The following is an 18,462-nucleotide window of genomic DNA, read 5'->3' as shown; positions in this document are numbered from 1 at the left end:
ACTTTACTACTTTCCTTACTGGTTTTAAATAAATTTTGGAGGTCTTAGAACCATGGAAACATTTTTTAAATAAATTTTGGAGGTCTTAGAACATTGGTAATTTTTTTTAAACACTTTTTGGAGAATCTTCTTAGAACCTTGGAAACATTTTTTAAATATTTTTTGGAGGTCTTGGAACCTTGGAAACATTTTTTAAATATTTTTTGGAGGTCTTAGATCCTTGGAAATATTTTTTCTAAAGTCCTTAAAAATATTTTTTTAAAAAACCCACGACGGTCTATGATCTTTAAAAATATTTTTTTTAATCCAAGCCTGTCTAAGGTCCTTAAAAATATTTTTTTATAAATCCACGCCTGCCTAAGGTCCTTAAAATTATTTTTTTTTAAATCCACGCCTGCCTAAGGTCCTTAAAATTATTTTTTTTTAAATCCACGCCTGTCTAAGGTCCCTCAAAATTTGTATAAAAAATCTAGATCCTCAAAAATAGTTAAAAAATCCAACAGGTGTGGATTTTTTAAATATATTTAAAAATATTTTTTAAGAAATCCACGCTTGTTCTAAGCCTTCAAAATATTTTTCGTAAAATCACCACTTATTACAGGGCTTTAGATTATTAAAAAAAATCGACGCCTATCCTAAGTCTTATATTTTCTTATAGTATTTTTTTTAATTGCACACCTATTATAGGTCCTTAAAATTATCATTTAAAGAAAATTACTGATAATTTCTTTCCTTGCCAAAAAAAATATTCATTCGAAAATCCTAGCTATTTTGGCAATTTCACCATTAAAACCCAACCATTAAATAAATTCCCCTTTCCTTTATTTATTTTTTCTATCTACTGTGTGTTCATCTATGTCTAGATAATATTAACGAAATCCTGCACAACTTTGTCGCAGATACATTTAACGAAGCTAATCTGTTAGATACATTTTTAATTTGTCAAATATCTAAATTTTTCTTCTTCTGTTTAAAAAAATGCCCTTTACAAGAGTATTTTCTGTTTTGCTTGATTTTCTAATGCATTGAATAATAACAATAATCATTCTCCCCGTAACAGAGAGTGAGATTTTCCCCATTACATTTATGGGTCTCTCTCTCTCTGTTCACATCTCCATGCGCCTCACTGGGCAAAGAGTTGTTGGGGTAATGCATGTTTTGTTTTGTTGCAGTGGCACAATGCGCCTCTGTTTAACCGGAGACTGTGTTTAGTAAACAGAGTCTGTTTGGCGCTCTCTCCATCGTTTGTTTCGTTGGGCCTCTCTCGGCCTGTGCTCTGTGTGTGTGTGTGCTTCGTTTGTTTGCTCGTTGTGCGTTTGTTTGGTTTTGGTTTTTTCTGTTTTCTTGTCCAACAACTGTGAGGGAGTTTTGTTTTGTGCTGTGTTATGTTATGTGAGTGCGTGTGTGTGTGCGTATGTGTGTGCCTGCTTGGCTGTGTTTCTTGTTTTCTGGTTCCTGTTTTGGTGTTGTTGTTGTTCTCGGTGTGTTGTGTGTGCGACAGTGGAAGTTCGTAAACCTCTTTTGCTTCGGTTTGCGCAGGCTTCGTTTTGTCGTTGAAAACAAAAAAACCTGATTAATGTTTTCATGCCACCACAACAGAGAGAGCGAGAGTGAGTCTGTGTCTCAAACAGAATGTGAGCGCCCGTTACATTGTTGTTTGTGTGTGCCTGCCTGAGAGCGCGAGAGTCGTTGTTGTGCAGTGTGAGTGTCGTCTCTGCCAGTGAGTTTCGTATACGCACCACAGTCAAGATACACAAAAATTCTTTCATGCATTCAGTCTTAAAACGTCGCTCGCTGTTTGTAAATCGTTTGTCACAACCGCAGGAAAAATATAAACGGCGGCCGTTCACGCACATACACACACATACATGCATATATATAACATAATAGTAATCATAATAAAAAAATACATAGATTTTTCTTTGATTTTGGTGTTGTTTTCGGTCGAAAGAAGAAAAAATATAATTTAAATGAAACACATTTACGAATAATTACACGAAACAAAATAAATTTTCTTTTTTCTGTTTTAAATGGAGATGACCACCTAACGAGTAGAAATAACACCAACAACAACAAAACAAATTCTATTCATGCAATCTAATGAGAAGAAGATTCCCAAATAAAGTGAGAAAATAAGGAAGAAAAAAGTATGGAAATGGAAATTTAATGAAAACAATACGCGCGTGTAAAATAAAAGAAAAATTGTAAGCAAAAAAACAAATTCCAAAGGAATTTAAAGAAAGAATAAAATAATTTGCAAAAAAAATGTCAAGTGTTGTGAAAATATTTTCAAAGTGAAAAAAATTGCAACTGGAAAAAAAGAAAAAATATTTTTATTTAAATTTTGTTAAGTTTGAAAGTGCTTTAAAGTGGAAACAAGAAAAAATCGCTGTGCAAAAATTTAAAAAAGTGGTGGCACTTGACCTGCCTTAGTCGTCATCGTCATTCTGCTCCTCCTCTTTTTATGTGGTGCGATGCCAAAACAACAACAAGAAAAACGGATTAAAATTGCTTTGCCTTTTTGTTGATAAAAGGGAGCCCCACACAACCAAAGGATATTTTTGCTACGCATCGTTGTGCAGAGGACCCCAAAAGGCATTATAAAATAAATTTTGAGCATTTTATTGCTTGACAGCCCAAGGGGCAAGAAGAGGACCCATACGAAAAAAACAACAACAACAAAAACTTATTGGAAATAAAAATCCGACAAAGAAAAAAACAGGACGGAGGAAAAAATCATCCTGTGGAACTACCTCTTAAATAAAAAACAACTACAAATAAAAAATATAAGGGAACCTCTACATAAAAAAATCCCAATTTTTCAACTAAAATTACAAAAACAAAAATTTAATTAAAAAAGTCAAGCAATGCAACAAACGTGAAGAAAGTTTAAAAAAAATCTCAATCCAAAGCAACTCCCCTTTCCCCTTCAAACAAAAAAAAATATTTTTTTCTAAAAATTTGACAAAAAACCAAAAACCAATATTGAGGCCCCCAAAACCCCCTCTCTCTCTAAAAAACTATTCCCTCTTCGTCTCTCTATCTATCTCTAAATTTTTTCCGTGTCTGAACACAATTAGCGGGGTTGTCAAACACCGCTAATTCCCCAAAATCATCAAAATTAAGTTCTCAAAGCAAAATCATCATCATCATCCGGCATACCGTCACGCTGAGAATATCTACGACGGTGGCACCGATACCGACGACGACGAATGTCCACTAGAATCGTCCACCATGAATCCCTATGAATATGAAACCACCTTGGATTGTCGCGATGATAATCGGGCGATAGGTGGCGGCGGTGGTGGTGGCAGTAGTGGGAGTGGTGGAGGTGGCGGTTCTTTGCACACCGGCTCCATGACCCCACGCCATCCCCACATGTCATCGGCAACACAATCTTCTGCATCACAACAAAATACCCTACTGCATCAAAATCAACAAAATTTCCAATTGCAACAACAGCAACAACAACAACAGACAGCGGCGGATTCACAATCATCGTATTATGATTATGAATATCAGCATTTGCCACATCGGGCAACTGAAACGCAACCGCCATCATCGACATCAACAGCAGCCCGCACACATGGTAGACAAGGTGAGTTCATTTGCTTTTTTGTGTGACAAATTAGATAATTAATAAAAAAAATTAAAGGAAGAAATACAAACAAATTACGGAAAATCGATTCTCAGGGAGTTATAAAAATTTGGGAAGAAAAAATATTGAAAAATTAACAAAAAATTAATAATTATAGATATCAGGTTGTGATAGGCCCTTGAAGAAATATTAAAAAAAAATAGATACGTGTTAGACCTTTTGAAAATTATTTTTAAAAATAAGAGGTCCTCGATAAAATATTGCCAAAAAATATATTTTCCAGGAAAATCGGATTTCAATACAACTTGAAAAAACGATTTGTAAAAAATCCGATTTTTTTAACTTTTTTAATATTTTTAAAAAATTCGGGAACGTGTTTGGGCATTGAAAACATGTATTTAAAAAATTGTTTGTAAAAAATCCCAATTTTTTACAATATAAAAATCAAAATTTAAAAAAATCGGTAACATTGTTGGACCTGAAAAAAAATATTTTTAAAAATTCCTCACTTGCAAAAAAAATATTCTGCATGAAAATCGAATTGTGATACAACTTAAAAAAAAATAATTTGTAAAAAATCCGAATAATTTTTACGCTTTAAATATTTTTCAAAAACCTGAAATTAAAAAAAAAATCGGGAATGTGTTTGGACCATTATGAAATATTTTTAAAAATTCTTCTCTTGTTTTAGGAGATTTAAAAACAATATTTTTTGCCGAAAAATAATTTGTAAAAATCGGAGTTTTTACAGCCCATAAAAATATTTATAACAAATCTGGTCTTTTTAAAGGTTTGGACAACATCTGTTCAAAGTTCGGAATTGTTATGAACCTGGGAAAGACCCAAAAAAATAAATTACTTAAAATTAGAAAAAAGATTAAAAAAAAATATATCGGAAGTTAATGGCCTTTGAGCATTTTTTAAAATATAAATATGGAGAAAAATTTAGAAATTTAAAATTGTAATAGGCAATGAAAAAAATTATTTCAAAAAAATATATTTTTTTTAAATCAAAATGTCCGAAAATATTTATAAAAAATTTTAAATTATTTCTCAAAAAATCAAAATATAGAAAAAAGAATGGAAATTAATTTGTTAAAAATCTGCACAGTGTTAGAGCCATGAAAAGTAGCTTTTTTAAATATTTCGGATTGAATTCAATGGATAATGGATTCAGTGGATGGAAAAAAATATTTAAACAGAAGCCCTAAAAATATGTGTTTTTTTTAATATTTCAGAAAAAATATTTTTTTTAGTTCGAAATTTGAGACCTTCATACATATTAAACAAGTAGTAGACCTTGAAAAAATATTTTTTGAATTCAAACTTTTAGAAAATGTTTTTAAAAAGTTTTTAATTATTTTTCAAAGTCATGATATTGGGAAAAATAGGGGAAATTAATTTGTTAAAAATCTGCACTGTGTTAGAGCCATGAAAATTAGCATTTTAAATATTTCGGATTGAATTCAATGGTTCTTGACAAAATACTTCAAAAGCGGGATTTTTTATAGCCCTAGAAAATCTACAATCTGAAATTATTTTAGGGCTTAAAAAAATATATTTTAAAATACTTCAGGGAAAACTATTTTTTTTTTTTTTTTTGTAATTCGCAATTCGAGACCTTGAAATAAATCCATGCATGTGTTCGATCATCGAAAAAAAATATTTAAAAAAAAAAATCTCGGGTTTTCATAGATATTAAAAAAAAAAAAATATTATTAAAATATTCAGCATAGTAATAGACCTTATAAAAATAGACAATAAATATTTAATAGTCAAGGCAGGATTTTGGAAAAATATATTTTAAAAATTGAGTTAGACCTTGAAAAAAAAATATATTAAAAAATATATGCTTTTGTTCGGCCATCAAAAAAAAATATTTTTACAAAATTAAAATTTTTGAAAAGTCTTTAAATTTGGTTTTTCAGTCTGAGCTTTGGTTTGTTTTTAAAAAAATATTCATATCAATGAAAATTCTAGCCTTGATTCGTTTCTGAAATAATATTTCTTACAAATCGAAGCCATGGCTTGCTTTTGAAAAATTATTTTTGTAAAAAAATCCTATTTGCCTTTGATTTGTTTTTTTATTTTTTAATTTCCCGACATGCTTAGCACTTGAAAAAATATTTTTTATTTATTTAAAATTCATGCAATGATTTGTCTTTGGGTCTTTTAAATATTTGTTTTAGACCTCAGAAAATAGTTTTTTTTTTTAATATATTATTTTTTTTAATGTAAGCTTGTCATAGGTTCTTAAAATAATATTTGCTGACTTTGGGTCTTCAAATTATTCACATATATGTCTGTCCTATTCATAAAAAAAGTATTTTATTATGAATCAATGCTTGTCTTAGGTCTTCAAAAATTATTTTTTTTTTTTAATTTTTTTTATTTGTCTTTTGAAAACAAATATTTTCCAAGTGTTCCCCATTTTGGCCTAATTTGTTGTTGTTGCGTGATTTTAAATCTCGGTGTCTGGTTGTAGGGAGAATTGCTATCCAAAAAATGACTACAACAAATAATTATAATTATTTTTTTTTCAAAATTTACCAAAACAATTATGAGCTAATACAACAACCACATCCGTTTTAGTTTTTACTTTCCATATTTTATTTTTCGCTTTGTTTTTTTTTTTTTTTTTTGAAAATTAAAAACAATTATGATTATTTATTAGTCGTGTTGTTGTTGTTAGGTGGGTTTCTGGGAGTACTTTGTATTATATTTAGCTAATTTTCTATAACAATATAAAATACTCATAGTATTGTTGTGATACACACATTTTAGTATTATTTTTAATTCAAATGACTATTTGTATGACGCAATTTTCAAACAAAAATATAATTAAATTCCACACCAAAAAAATGAAATATCTTGACAATGAATATAAACACGTATGGAAAAAATGGATTAGAAGCAATTAAAAATCAAAATCAAAAATCAAAATTCAATTTGAAAAATACAAAAATTTTAATTTTCAAAATTCTCTGAAATATCATTGTTCTTCCATATTTTATTTTTATTTTTTTCCTTGCCTACTTAACTCTTCCAAGTGCCATTATTTATGACATTTTCAGTGGGACCAAGTAAATTAGGCATAGCATGGATAGGGAGAAGAGAAACAATTCCTTGCAGGATCTTAAAAACGAATATAAACAAAACAAAAAAAAAGAAACACAAAATATCTAGCAAAGAGGATCATATTAAAGATGATGAATGAGAGGTACTTCCCTACTAGGGGATCACTTAGGTTTTTTTTTGCCCTTTCATGTAAACATAAAATTTATTTAGGATTGTCCTAAGAAGGGTGGTTGTAGGGACTCTTGTTAATAATAACAACAATAACAATAATAAACGACATGCATGAACTATTGAAGATGAAGTACAAAGAAATAATTTTACACAAAATTATATTTTGAAAGAAAAGGGATTGATCCGGAACAGGGGTTGTGTTGTCTGGCTTCTACGTGTTTCCTTGTACTTGTTGTGAGCAAATTGATCTGGAGCGTGTAAATGTCGTGTAATATTTATTGTTGCCCTTTTTTTAATTTTCATAATTCCCACAGACAATTTTATCTCAACAACTTCCTTGAGGATGTTTCATATTTTTTTTGAAAAGTCTCCGAAAATTCAAAAAATAAAAAATAATAAAATTCACAAAACTGAAATTAATGAAATTCCGTGAATCCGAAAATTGCAAAAGCTAAAAAATCCAAAATGCATATTGGCTAAGTGTGTGTGTGTGTGTGTTTTTTTTTTTTTTTTGTGAGGCCAGTAAAATCTGAAGAAATTGTATAAATATAACATTTACCATATATTCTTAAAGAGGCTCCAAATGGCTGGGATTATATATCGAAGCCAAAATCGGAGGAGTTTAAAAAAAAATTAGAATACATAAAATTTTATTCAAAATGGTGTGGGTTCCTTTTATTCTAGTGAAATAGAAAAATTCCAGAAATAAAAAATACTAAAAAAAATCACAAAAGAAAATTTTTTTTCAACTTGTCCTGGAGTCCTGGACACCTCGACTCTAATAAGTTTAGCGTACACTGAAGGCTTTAGATCATTACCCATGCTTGCCCAAGTTGATGGACTAGATCATAAGCTGGAAGTAGTTCCTAAACAAGGAGTAGCCAACATTATTGTAAATCTTGTTGTTTCGAGTTTCCACAAACTCGATTTTTTCTTCTTTTTTTTTTAATTTCCTTGTGCCAATTTTTTATAAATCAGCAGATATGTCCCAAAAAAATTCTGCTTAACAAAAAAAAAATCTCTATAAAGTTGAAATTCATTGCATTGCCTCATTATAAAAAGGTTCGGCTTTATTCTGCCATTTCAATATCCTTTCACAAAAAACGAATATCCTGTCAATATTTGTTTCCATAAACTCCTTTCGTACTTGTTTTCTCCTCATTTTTATTTTTTGGTCCTTATATTTCGTTGCTTATTTTTATTCTTTATTTTATTTTAATACTCAGTTCTTTACAATTTTCATGTCAATATTTAACCTGAAATTCAGATTCGGAGAGAATTCTTTTTATTTTGTCAGTTATTTCTTTATTATTATTTTTTATATATATATGTATATATATATTAAACTTTGTTTTGCCTTCTCAGTGATTCTTATTTTTGGCTTCCTTCTTGTTTTTTCCTTTCTTCCTTCATATTCATTTTGAACTACTTTATTTTTTTATTTTATATTTTCTCAGTGATTTACATAATGCCATACCCATCATATTGAAATGTCACCTCCCCTCGTGATTTTTGCAGTTCTATTTATTATTTGCGTAGTTTCGTTTTCTTGTTCTTCTTCCACTTCTTTATGGCAAATCAAATCTGCCATTCCCTCAACAGAAGAAGGAGTTTTTGTGAGGATATTTTTGTGTGTGAGATATTTCATGTTAGGATATTTTTTCGCAAGGATATCGGTATTTTGCATATTTGTTTTTTCTTCCTTTTTGCTTTTGAGCCGCATCAAAAAAAAAAAAAAAAATATATCCGAAAAAAACTCCTCTGGTGTTAGCATATTTTTTGACAGCTGTCACTAAGTAATAACGAGTAACTACGGTAGGACTTCTAAGTTACCCGCACAGTGGAAACTGTGAGGAAAATAAATTGGGGTTGACTTCAATTTTGGGGAAATGGTGGATTTTTTTGCATTTTGAGGAGGGAATTAAAAAAAATTGAAATTGAGGGAGGGAAAAAAATTGAAATTGAATTTTAAAATGGAAAAAAATAAGTTAAAATTAAAAATTAAATTTTTCTAATTTTTTTAATGTTCAAAACCTTTAATTTATTTTTTTAAGCGAAGACAAATTTTCAAATATTTGGAGAAATATAAAAAAAAAACAAATTTATTGAATTTTTGTAAAAAAATATGTTTTTAATTTCATTTTCAAAGCCAGTAATTATTATTTTTTTTTAAATTTCTAATCAATATTTTTCCCAATTATTTTTTTATTGTCTTTTTTTTTTTTTTTTTTGAAATTACAATTCTACTATCTACAATCCTTTAAGCTATTAATAGGTTCTTTACAAAGAAACCTTTGTCTCCAAATGTCTCTTGTTCAGAAATTATGAAAGGAATCATCAAATATTTATAGAAAACATGAAAACTAAAACGGTGTTGATTTTTTATATCATTTTCAAAACTCATAGTTATTATTATTTTTTTTTTAAATTTCTAATCAATATTTTTCCCAATTTTAGAAATCGAGTTCATTTTCAAAGTCTTCAACAATACAAAAAAAAGTGCATCATCAACAAATTGACCACAGCAAAAGATTTTCGCAATTTTCATTCAGTAGACTTCCATCTCTAAGAAAAAAAAACATGGAAAATTGTTTATACAAAAAAAAAAAAAAAACAACACCAACAAAAAAATCCAAATGTTTATAATTAACACAAAAGTGTTTGTACTTTGCCAAAGTATTTTCATGTTTCCCCGCACTTCATGATGATCTGAGCGCAAGACATGATTTTTATCCAAAGGGGCACAAAGGGGAGAACAGGTCGCCTCGATAAACAATTTCCTTTGATTTGAAAAATAAAATTATAAACTAAACAAAGCAACTACTCTAAATGGTTATTAGTGGTGGTGGTGAAGATCATTTTTTTTTTTTTTTTGCTGCTCACTCACAGCACCACATCATCCCCCCACATGACCTTGTCTACTTTTTTTTTTTTTTGTTAACATTTGATGAAATCATTTGTTTCCATTGTTTATATGATAGAATTTTCCCCCCACACTACCACATAGATATTTACGTATAAACAAAAATTCAATGTTTTTATTTCCATATAATGATGAACATTTTGTGGCCATACTGAAGAGTGGAAAATAAGAGATTTGAAAAAAAAAATTTAATGAAAAATAAAAACATGTGCGTATTGAAAAATACTCAAAATTTTGTTTTAGTTTGGTTGTATCATTTTTTTTTTTTAAAAAACTGAGAATGTTGTCCGTGTGTACTGTTTTTCGCAATTACCCGCTATTAGGTGATTACTTTGTAGGTGGTGGGTGGGTGGCTGTCTGTTTCGTTTTTTGTGTTTATGAAAACATCACGGCATGCAAAATTAGTCTTTCTTCAAGAGTAATTAGAATTTGAAATTTTTTTGTTAATTTCTAAACATGTGGATTTTTTGTTGGATAAATGTCAGTGGCAAAAGATTTGTTGTTATTATTTTTTGAATATTTTTCTTTTGGTTTTTGCAAAATCGATTTTTTGAATACTTTAGTTTTGCCATAAATTTGAGGTGTTTATTTTTTGGGTGTTTTTTTAGAGGCGATTGTATTTTTCCAGCACTTCATGGACCATAAAATATGAAAATATTTTATTTGTGTTTGGTTTGGTTCAACCGCATGTGTTGGAAGCGGAAACGGATGTGTTAACCGAATGAGATTTATTATATTTATTTTGAAAAAAAATGCCGGAAAATAAGTTAAATTTTAATTTTAAAAAAATTCCAAACTTTAATATAAAAGCAATAAAGAAGAAAGTAGTAAAGTCGGACGGGGGACCACTTTGGCTATATTCGACAGATGCATTCTAACATAACATCATCGATATATAAACATAAATCGACTTAGATCAATCCATAAACATGTAATTCTGTAACCTATACTAAACTCTTCATTTTGGATAGATAGAGAATGAGACAAAAAAAACAATCGATTTAAAGCAAATCTCAATCGGTCACTTGTTGATTATTTGAAACCCAATAAACATGAAGTCGGTCGAATATATATGGGCTATGTCAGCATTTCTACAAAAAGCAATTACGTCACTCTATACTCAAATCGAAACATATATATATATATATATATATGTACTTTGGTGAACCAAAGTAGCTATATCTAAATCTGAACCGATTTTCATGAAATTCAACACACATCGTTCTAGACTTAATTCAGTACGCTGTGCCAAATTTCATGCAAATCGAAAGATATATAGGGACTTTAGTGCACCACTTCCCTAAAATCGGACGAAAATATATATGAGAGCTATATGTAAATCTGAACCGATTTTCACGAAATTCAACACACATCGTTCTAGACTTAGTTCAGTACGCTATACCGAATTTCGTGCAAATCGAAAGATATATAGGTACTTTGGTGAACCATTTACCTAAAATCGGACGAAAATATATATGGGAGCTAAATCTAAATCTGAACCGATTTTCGTGAAACTTAACACACATCACTCTAGACTTAATTTAGTACGCTGGTTACCATTTAACATGGACAGACAGACGGACGGACATGCATAAATCGACTTAGAAAGTGATTCTATGCATATTCTCAAAAAGAACCACGTGTTTATCTCGTTTTCTTTTCCCTGTGGTGAAGGGTATAAAAATAACAAAATTTTATTTGAAAATGAAAAAAAACGCATTTTTTGAATTTTAATTTGAAAATTTTCGAAATTGTATTTCAAAAAATTCAAAATTGTACTTTGGAAGATTTACAATGTATTTCAATATTTCGAAATTTTATTTTGATCATATCCAATTTTTTTGAACATTTCAAAATGTTTTTTTATGATCATTTTAAAATTTTAATTTAAATTTAATTTTTTTAATTTCGAAATAAAAAAAAAACATTTTTTTACATATTAATTTAATTAAATTTTTTATTTATTTTTTTCATTTTAATTTTTTTTTAAAGTCGTTAAAAATTTCAAATTTAATTTTCCAAACTGTTAATTTTTTATTTGGCATGCATTGATTAATTTGCACTCTCTCTCACTTCCATAATAATTTATAATTTTATGATCGATTTAAAAAAAAAAATCCGAAAAAATCACACCCAATCACACTTGTTCCTTCGATTCAATTCCATTCACATGGAAAATTAAACAGATTAAAAACATGTATAACTTCTGGCCTTTATAATTAACTACCCTTTTAACTAAATGACTGATTGAACACACGGACTCATACTGTCATACTGAGACACACACACATACACTTATATATTCAACAAGGCACACAAAAATTAACGCTAAAACGCCTGAATGCATGCCGTCGTCATACTGCACGCGTCAACACAAATATGAATATTAATAGACTATATAGTTTGGAAGCACAAATACACACACAGACATATATACAACAGGAAAGACAAATATTCCCCCCTTCTCACCTTTCCAAAAAAATTAAAACAGAAAAATTATTATTTACTTAGCAAAAAAAATCTAACAACAACAAAAACAGGGAATTTAAATTTTTACAACAACATAAAATTTAGATAGGATTAAAATTTTAGTAAAAAAAAGCAAGAAGAACAACAACAAAAACACACACACATATTCAAAATCATGGAACAATGAAACCTAGCCTGAGGCCTTTTTAAATCAGCCACCATGGAGGACGAATGAATGAATGGTGGAGATGATGATGATGATGAGCCGGACAAAAACTCTTGCTGTATATATTACACCAGGATATGTGGTGCTGTATTTGTAAATGTGTGTGTGTGTGTGCGTTCATGTGTTTGTCTGATCATCCTTCATTATAATTAAAAACGCTTATGGTGTTTAAAGTTAAATATTATTTCTTTTTTTGTTGAAATAATCTACTTTTGTTGTTTTGAAAATAAATATTCCAAATCGTCCAAGGGGCATAAATTATGTTATTATTGAAGTCAGTGGTACGTTTTTTTTAAATAATGAAAATGAGAGATAGAGAAAGGGATAAAGTAAGCGAGATTTAAAGGATTTTACTATTATTGTTTGAAATCCTTATTATCGGTTTTATAATCCACAAGTGTAGAGGTATGTCAGTGTGTGTGTATGTTTAAATACAAAGGAATTTCTTGGACTCACATTCCCGCCTAAGGGATTAGGACAGTCATGTGTTTGAATGGTTATTATTATTTGGAATGACGAGGATGATGATTCAGCGCAGGAAAAAGGCATACCAATAGACCAAACTCTTTCACCTGTCATCTCATTGATGGAGATTTTGATGTAGGTTTTGGTTTGGAATTAAAAAAAAACAGACCTATAAACTTTTTCTTAACTGAGAAATTTCAATGGAAATTGATTAAAAAAATAAAATAGAAATAATTAAAAAGACAAATTTATTAAAAAAAATCCAAATTTAAAAATTTCGAATTTTTTGGAATTTCTTATTTGGAAATTTTTGAAACAAAATTGGGTATTTTTTTAAATATATCCTTTAAATTTCTTATTCAGAAATCACAACTTTTTGCTTTGTTTTTGTAACAAAAAAATGAATTTTAAATAAAAACCAATTTGGAAAAATCCCTCAGGTCTGTAGTTTTTATTCATTTTTTTTTTGATTTGAATTATTTAAAGTTCTGAAAAAATTGAGTAAATTTCAAGCGTTTTAAAAATATTTGTTCTTGGGTTTGTTTTTCTAAATTTCCGAAAATGTTATGAAAAAATTGAATTTTAAATAAAAAATAATTTGGAAAAAATTCAATTTTTTTTACTTTAAGTGTCTATTTCTTGTATTTAAGTAAAATCCTGCAAATTTCAAATTTTTTTGTGGATGTTTGTTTTTTAAAAGAAAAAAAGGTTTGGAAATAAAAACCAAAAATTAAAATATTAAATAAAATATAAAAAAAAATAATTTGAAAAAATTAACTTGGTTTTTAGGAAAAAATTAGTAGCATAGTTTCCAACAAAATTTTACTGTTTAAAAAATATGGTACATTTTTATTTTCAGTTTCAAAATTGAGTTAATTTTTAAAAATATTTTCAGATTTTGACAACTAAAAATATTTTTTATTTAAAAAAATCGCAAAAATATTTTCAGATTGCAGAATTGAGTTAATTTTGAAAATATTCTATTTAATTTTTTCTTTTTAGATTTATTTAGATTTTTTTTGACAATTAAAATTTATTTTTTATTAAAAAAAAAAATCCGAAAATGTTTAATATAATATAACATAAAATATTATTATAATATATGTATAAATAACACACTAAAAAAGTCATCGAAATGATCACAGCATTTACAAGCAAAATTCAAATAAATAAAAATATATATTTTTTACTTTTTATTATTTTGAAAATTCATTTTTTTCCAAGAATTATTAATTTTCTTTGTTGTTCCCATTTAATGTGTAACACAATACAATTTGAAATTAATTGCTCTACGCCACATCTAAGGCAAGATAAAGCAAAGCGACACAGTTGTTACAAGCGAAAAGAAACGAGTGAGAACGAAAGCCTCTCTTGTTCTTTATCGTCATTACAACAAACGGGAATTGAAATGGCTGAACAGCAATAGAAATTAACGGCTCCATTCATGCTTTAGCCAGCCAAGGGAAGGCAAAGAGACAGAAACTGTTAGAAGAGCAAGAGAGTGAGGCAAACCAAGCCTCTCTTTTGATTTTATTCCCCAAACAAAATGAGTGGGAATTTAAATGTTTGAGCCTTCACTAGACTATTGACCTTAAATTTTTACCTTTCCACCTTTAAGAAAATAAAAATAAATTACAAAAACAACAACAGCAATATTTATCTCCCCTCTCTCGCTCTCCAACGAAAAAATAGGCAATTTAAAACAAAAACGCCACAACAAACTCGTGTACCTGTATTTTGATGATGATGGGGTTTTTTTTCAACTCTGATTACTTTTGATGGGTTTCCCAAAAACAATGTCCTGTTAACAATTCTCAGCTATGTATGGACGTGTGTGTGTGTGCAACGCATTCAAACACACACGCACACATGTAAAACACACTTTTAACTAGTTTTTCCATAACAAAAACCTTTGTTTTGCTTGCCTTTTTCGGCTGTTGTTTTATTGTTCATCTCTCTCGGCTATCCCTCGGCCAGGCGTGCCGAGTGGCCACTCATTGTTGTCATTTTGGGTGTATAGACGACAAACACACATGCACACACACACATGATGTTCACACAAAGAAAGGCTGTTATTTTGGTTACTCTTTCATTAAAAAAACACATCACAGGGTGGCACAATCAGTCAGCCTTTTGCTAATCTAAAAAAAAATACAGACTCTCATCTATGCGAGAGGAGTCATCGTTTAAAACAAAAATATACCCGACTGGACATTTGGAGGGTTTTTGTTCAAGGGATCCCAAACTATTGTGTCCACACACAACAAATAAATGAATGGACAAATGAATGTTGTTGTTGTTGTTTTTTTTAGACGAGTTATATGATATGTCTGGCAAACGAATTTGGTTGTCGGGGATTTTTTTTTATTTGTAACAAAATTCCCTTAAAAAGGGTTTGATGGGGGAAAGAGAGAGTGAGAGGGAGAGCTAACGAAATGCTTTAATTAAAGGCATTTTTATTTTCTAACACCTCTTTTTTTTTGGTTTTCCATCACATCATTTTTTGGAGGATACCCTTTTTGCTTTACTCGGGTGTGTGTGTGTTTGGGGACATTTTCGTCGTCATTTCACAGCCGAGCTTGTCACACACACAACGAAAGGTGTTAGTGTAATTTAATGCCTATCAATCAACCAGCCAGCCTGCAGAGAAGCAGAAGAAGGAGTAGAAGTGTAGTGTAGTGTGAGCTATTGTTTTGTCCCAAACCGTCTGACGTCTGTTATCGCTGCTTGTGCTGGTAATAATGGTGGTGCTGGTGTTGCTGTTTGCTGGGTAATTTAAAACCCTTCAAAATTAAGGCTATTTTTTGTGTGAAAAAAATACCGTACTCATCATGTGCAATTTTTTTCATTTTGTGTTCTTAGTCCTTTGTCTGGACTCTATGCTAAATATTTCAATTGTTGTAAAGAAGAAGAAAAAAAATTGTGTTGTATTAAATTACAACATGTGAAAATAAGAACAGCAGTGATGATCGACCAGCCCAGCCTGCCAGCAGCCAGCTTGATGTAAGCGCCAGTTGTTGTTATTGTTATTGTTGTTTTATTGTCATATTTTATTAAAGCAGCCAAGCCAGCCAGCTGTGTGTGGATTTTGATAAATTCCTTTGAGTTTTTTTGATAATTTTTTTGTAGGGAGGGGAATTTCTGGACCCCTTTTTCCGGGGGGTGGGGAATTAGAAACCACAGATGTTGGAGAGGAATTTTAGAGATTTTAATATGAGAATATTAAATTTTGAAATGGATACAATTTTGAATTTGTTTTTCAGATTTTTATTTTGACTAAATTAAAAAAAAATATGTAAAAATTGAAATAAAAGCAGTTCCTAATAACCAAAACCTATTTTTTTTTTTAAATTTCACTTTTTTCAAAAAATTAATCTTACATTCTTACAAAAATACCTAAAAACATATAACAATTTTTTTTATATTTATTTTACACAGATTTATTTTTCCCCGCAATACTTTGTGGGGATTTCAAAAAAAAAAAAATATGGGGATTTTCAGAAAATTTTCTGGGATTTTTTTTAAAGCGATTTTTTTATCAAAATTTTAATTTATTTTTGAAAATTTAATTGTTATGCGAATAACAACCACACTTCCCTTTATCTTATTTCCCCACAAAACTGGGGATTTCTAGAAAAAATTGTTAGATTTTTTTTCAAAAAATTCCCAAAGTGACAAAAAATCTATTAAATTTTATTTTCGATAAAAAAAATTCATCCTATTTCCCCACAAACAAATTTCCGGGGATTTTTCGATTTTTTTTTTTTTTAATTACCAAAATTTAATTTTCTAAGAATTTTTTTTTTTGATATATAATAATTAACTGATATAAGAAAATTTTCCGACGATAATAATTTCTTAAAAAAAAACAATTACATTTTTATTTCCGACAAAATTTTATTTCCAATTTCCCCACAAAAATTTTTCAGGGATTTTTTTTTTAGATTTTTTGGGATTTTTTTTTTAATTTTCAAAATTGAATTTTGTAATAAAATATTAATTTCTTTATAAAAATCAACTAATATGTACATATTTTCGGTACTCCCTTCACTTATTTCCCCACAATATTTTTTTGGGGATTTTCAGAAAATTTCCAAAATTTTCTGGGGTTAAAAAAAAATTGGGGATTTTTTCCAAAAATTCACAAAGTGTATTTTTTAAAAACATTTTAATTTCTTTAAAAAAATAACAATTCTGATTTTCATATCCACCACAATACCCTTGTTTTATTTATCTTCCGCTTCTTTTAGAATATCAATTTCTAAATTTTTCCCAAAATTTCCCTAATTCCTCCCTTCCCTCCAAAAAATTGTCTTATCTCCCTTCTTCCTCCATTACCAAGCTCCTGGGTTTCATTAACAACATTTATGATAACAATGTCACCGACAATGTTTTTACCTAGTTTATGACCATAGTTTTTTGGTCTGGTCCCACTTTAATTTTTTGTTTTGTTTTGCCTTTTTGTGGATAACTCATGGGATTCCTTTGTGTGCCTCAGAGTGTATTTGTGTGTCGGTGTGTGTGTTTTTTTTTTCATTACGGGGACACTTTACTCCACTTTTAATATCTTTTTCCCAAAAAAAATTCTTCTACGACATTTTTATTGGCCTCTTCAGCTATCTGTGATGATTTCCTACTTTTATTTTGGGTTTTGGTTTTTTGTTGTTGTTGTTCTTTTTGTTTTTATTGTTGTTGCTCTCCCGTTTCATTGTAAACATTTTGTTACAATTTAATGAGTATGATAGTGGTGGGCAAGAAATCACTATTCCCTTCGTGTGTTTTGTTTTGGATTTTCCTTCCAACTGGTGTGTCTGTTTGTTATTTTCCTTTTTCGTCTTCACTTGAGTAGATTTTCATGTTTTTCTTTTTGGTCATGATTTTGTTTTTGTTTCTTCATTCACTCATTTTTTTTATTTCTCTGCTTTGCCTCCTTCTTTCATTTGAATGAAGTTAATGTCTGAAGAAGTCCTGTGTGTGTGCCAACGTTGAGGGACAGAGAAAAAGAGAGAGAGAGTGGGGGAGAGATAGTTTTTCCTCTATGGTTTGTGTGTCAACCATGGGTATTGCTATCTATGAGTGTGTTGGTGTGTGTGTGTGTGTTTGTGTCATCTGTGTGCATTTCAAAGATTTTCATTTTATGTTTTTCTTAGTCATTTATATATTTTTTTCGTTCGTTGTTCGTCCGTTCGCTCGTTTTAATGTTTGCTTTGGTCCGTTCATCAATTTTTTATGGGGCCTTTCAGATTTATTTTTTCTACTTTATGGTGATTTTCGTTTTCTTTCTACACGCACTATCGTGATTTCTGGGGTTTTGTTTTCCTCGCCACTTCTTCTTTTTCTTGTCCTCCTTCTTTGTTCTTAATTTTTTTCTTTTTGTAAAATATTATTTAGTATTTGAACTGAGTATGGTATGGAACATGTTGCGGTTCATAGATTTGTTATTGTTGTTGTTTTTATTATTATTGTTATTGTTGTGTGTGTGTGATACATTTAAAGAATTTCCTGTGATAAGAACGAAAAGGAAAACAAATC

The 18,462-nt window shown here is 29.4% G+C and overlaps 1 protein-coding gene across 1 annotated transcript in view; it reads left to right on the top strand.

Annotated features, from left to right (window-relative positions):
* Positions 1-3,416: 3,416 nt before the first annotated feature.
* Positions 3,417-18,462, top strand: part of LOC133330514 (teneurin-m) — a 275,178-nt gene continuing 260,132 nt past the window's right edge. Inside the window, exon 1 of the mRNA XM_061538951.1 lies at positions 3,417-3,598. The gene's annotated coding sequence lies outside the window, so the exon portion shown is untranslated. The remainder of the gene's footprint in view (positions 3,599-18,462) is intronic.

This window comes from Musca vetustissima, unplaced genomic scaffold, assembly GCF_032173495.1.
Source record: "Musca vetustissima isolate MV318-11 ecotype Yass unplaced genomic scaffold, APGP_CSIRO_Mvet_v1 utg4377, whole genome shotgun sequence".
Classification (NCBI taxonomy): domain Eukaryota; kingdom Metazoa; phylum Arthropoda; class Insecta; order Diptera; family Muscidae; genus Musca; species Musca vetustissima.
This window is presented reverse-complemented; position numbering and strand designations above follow the sequence as displayed.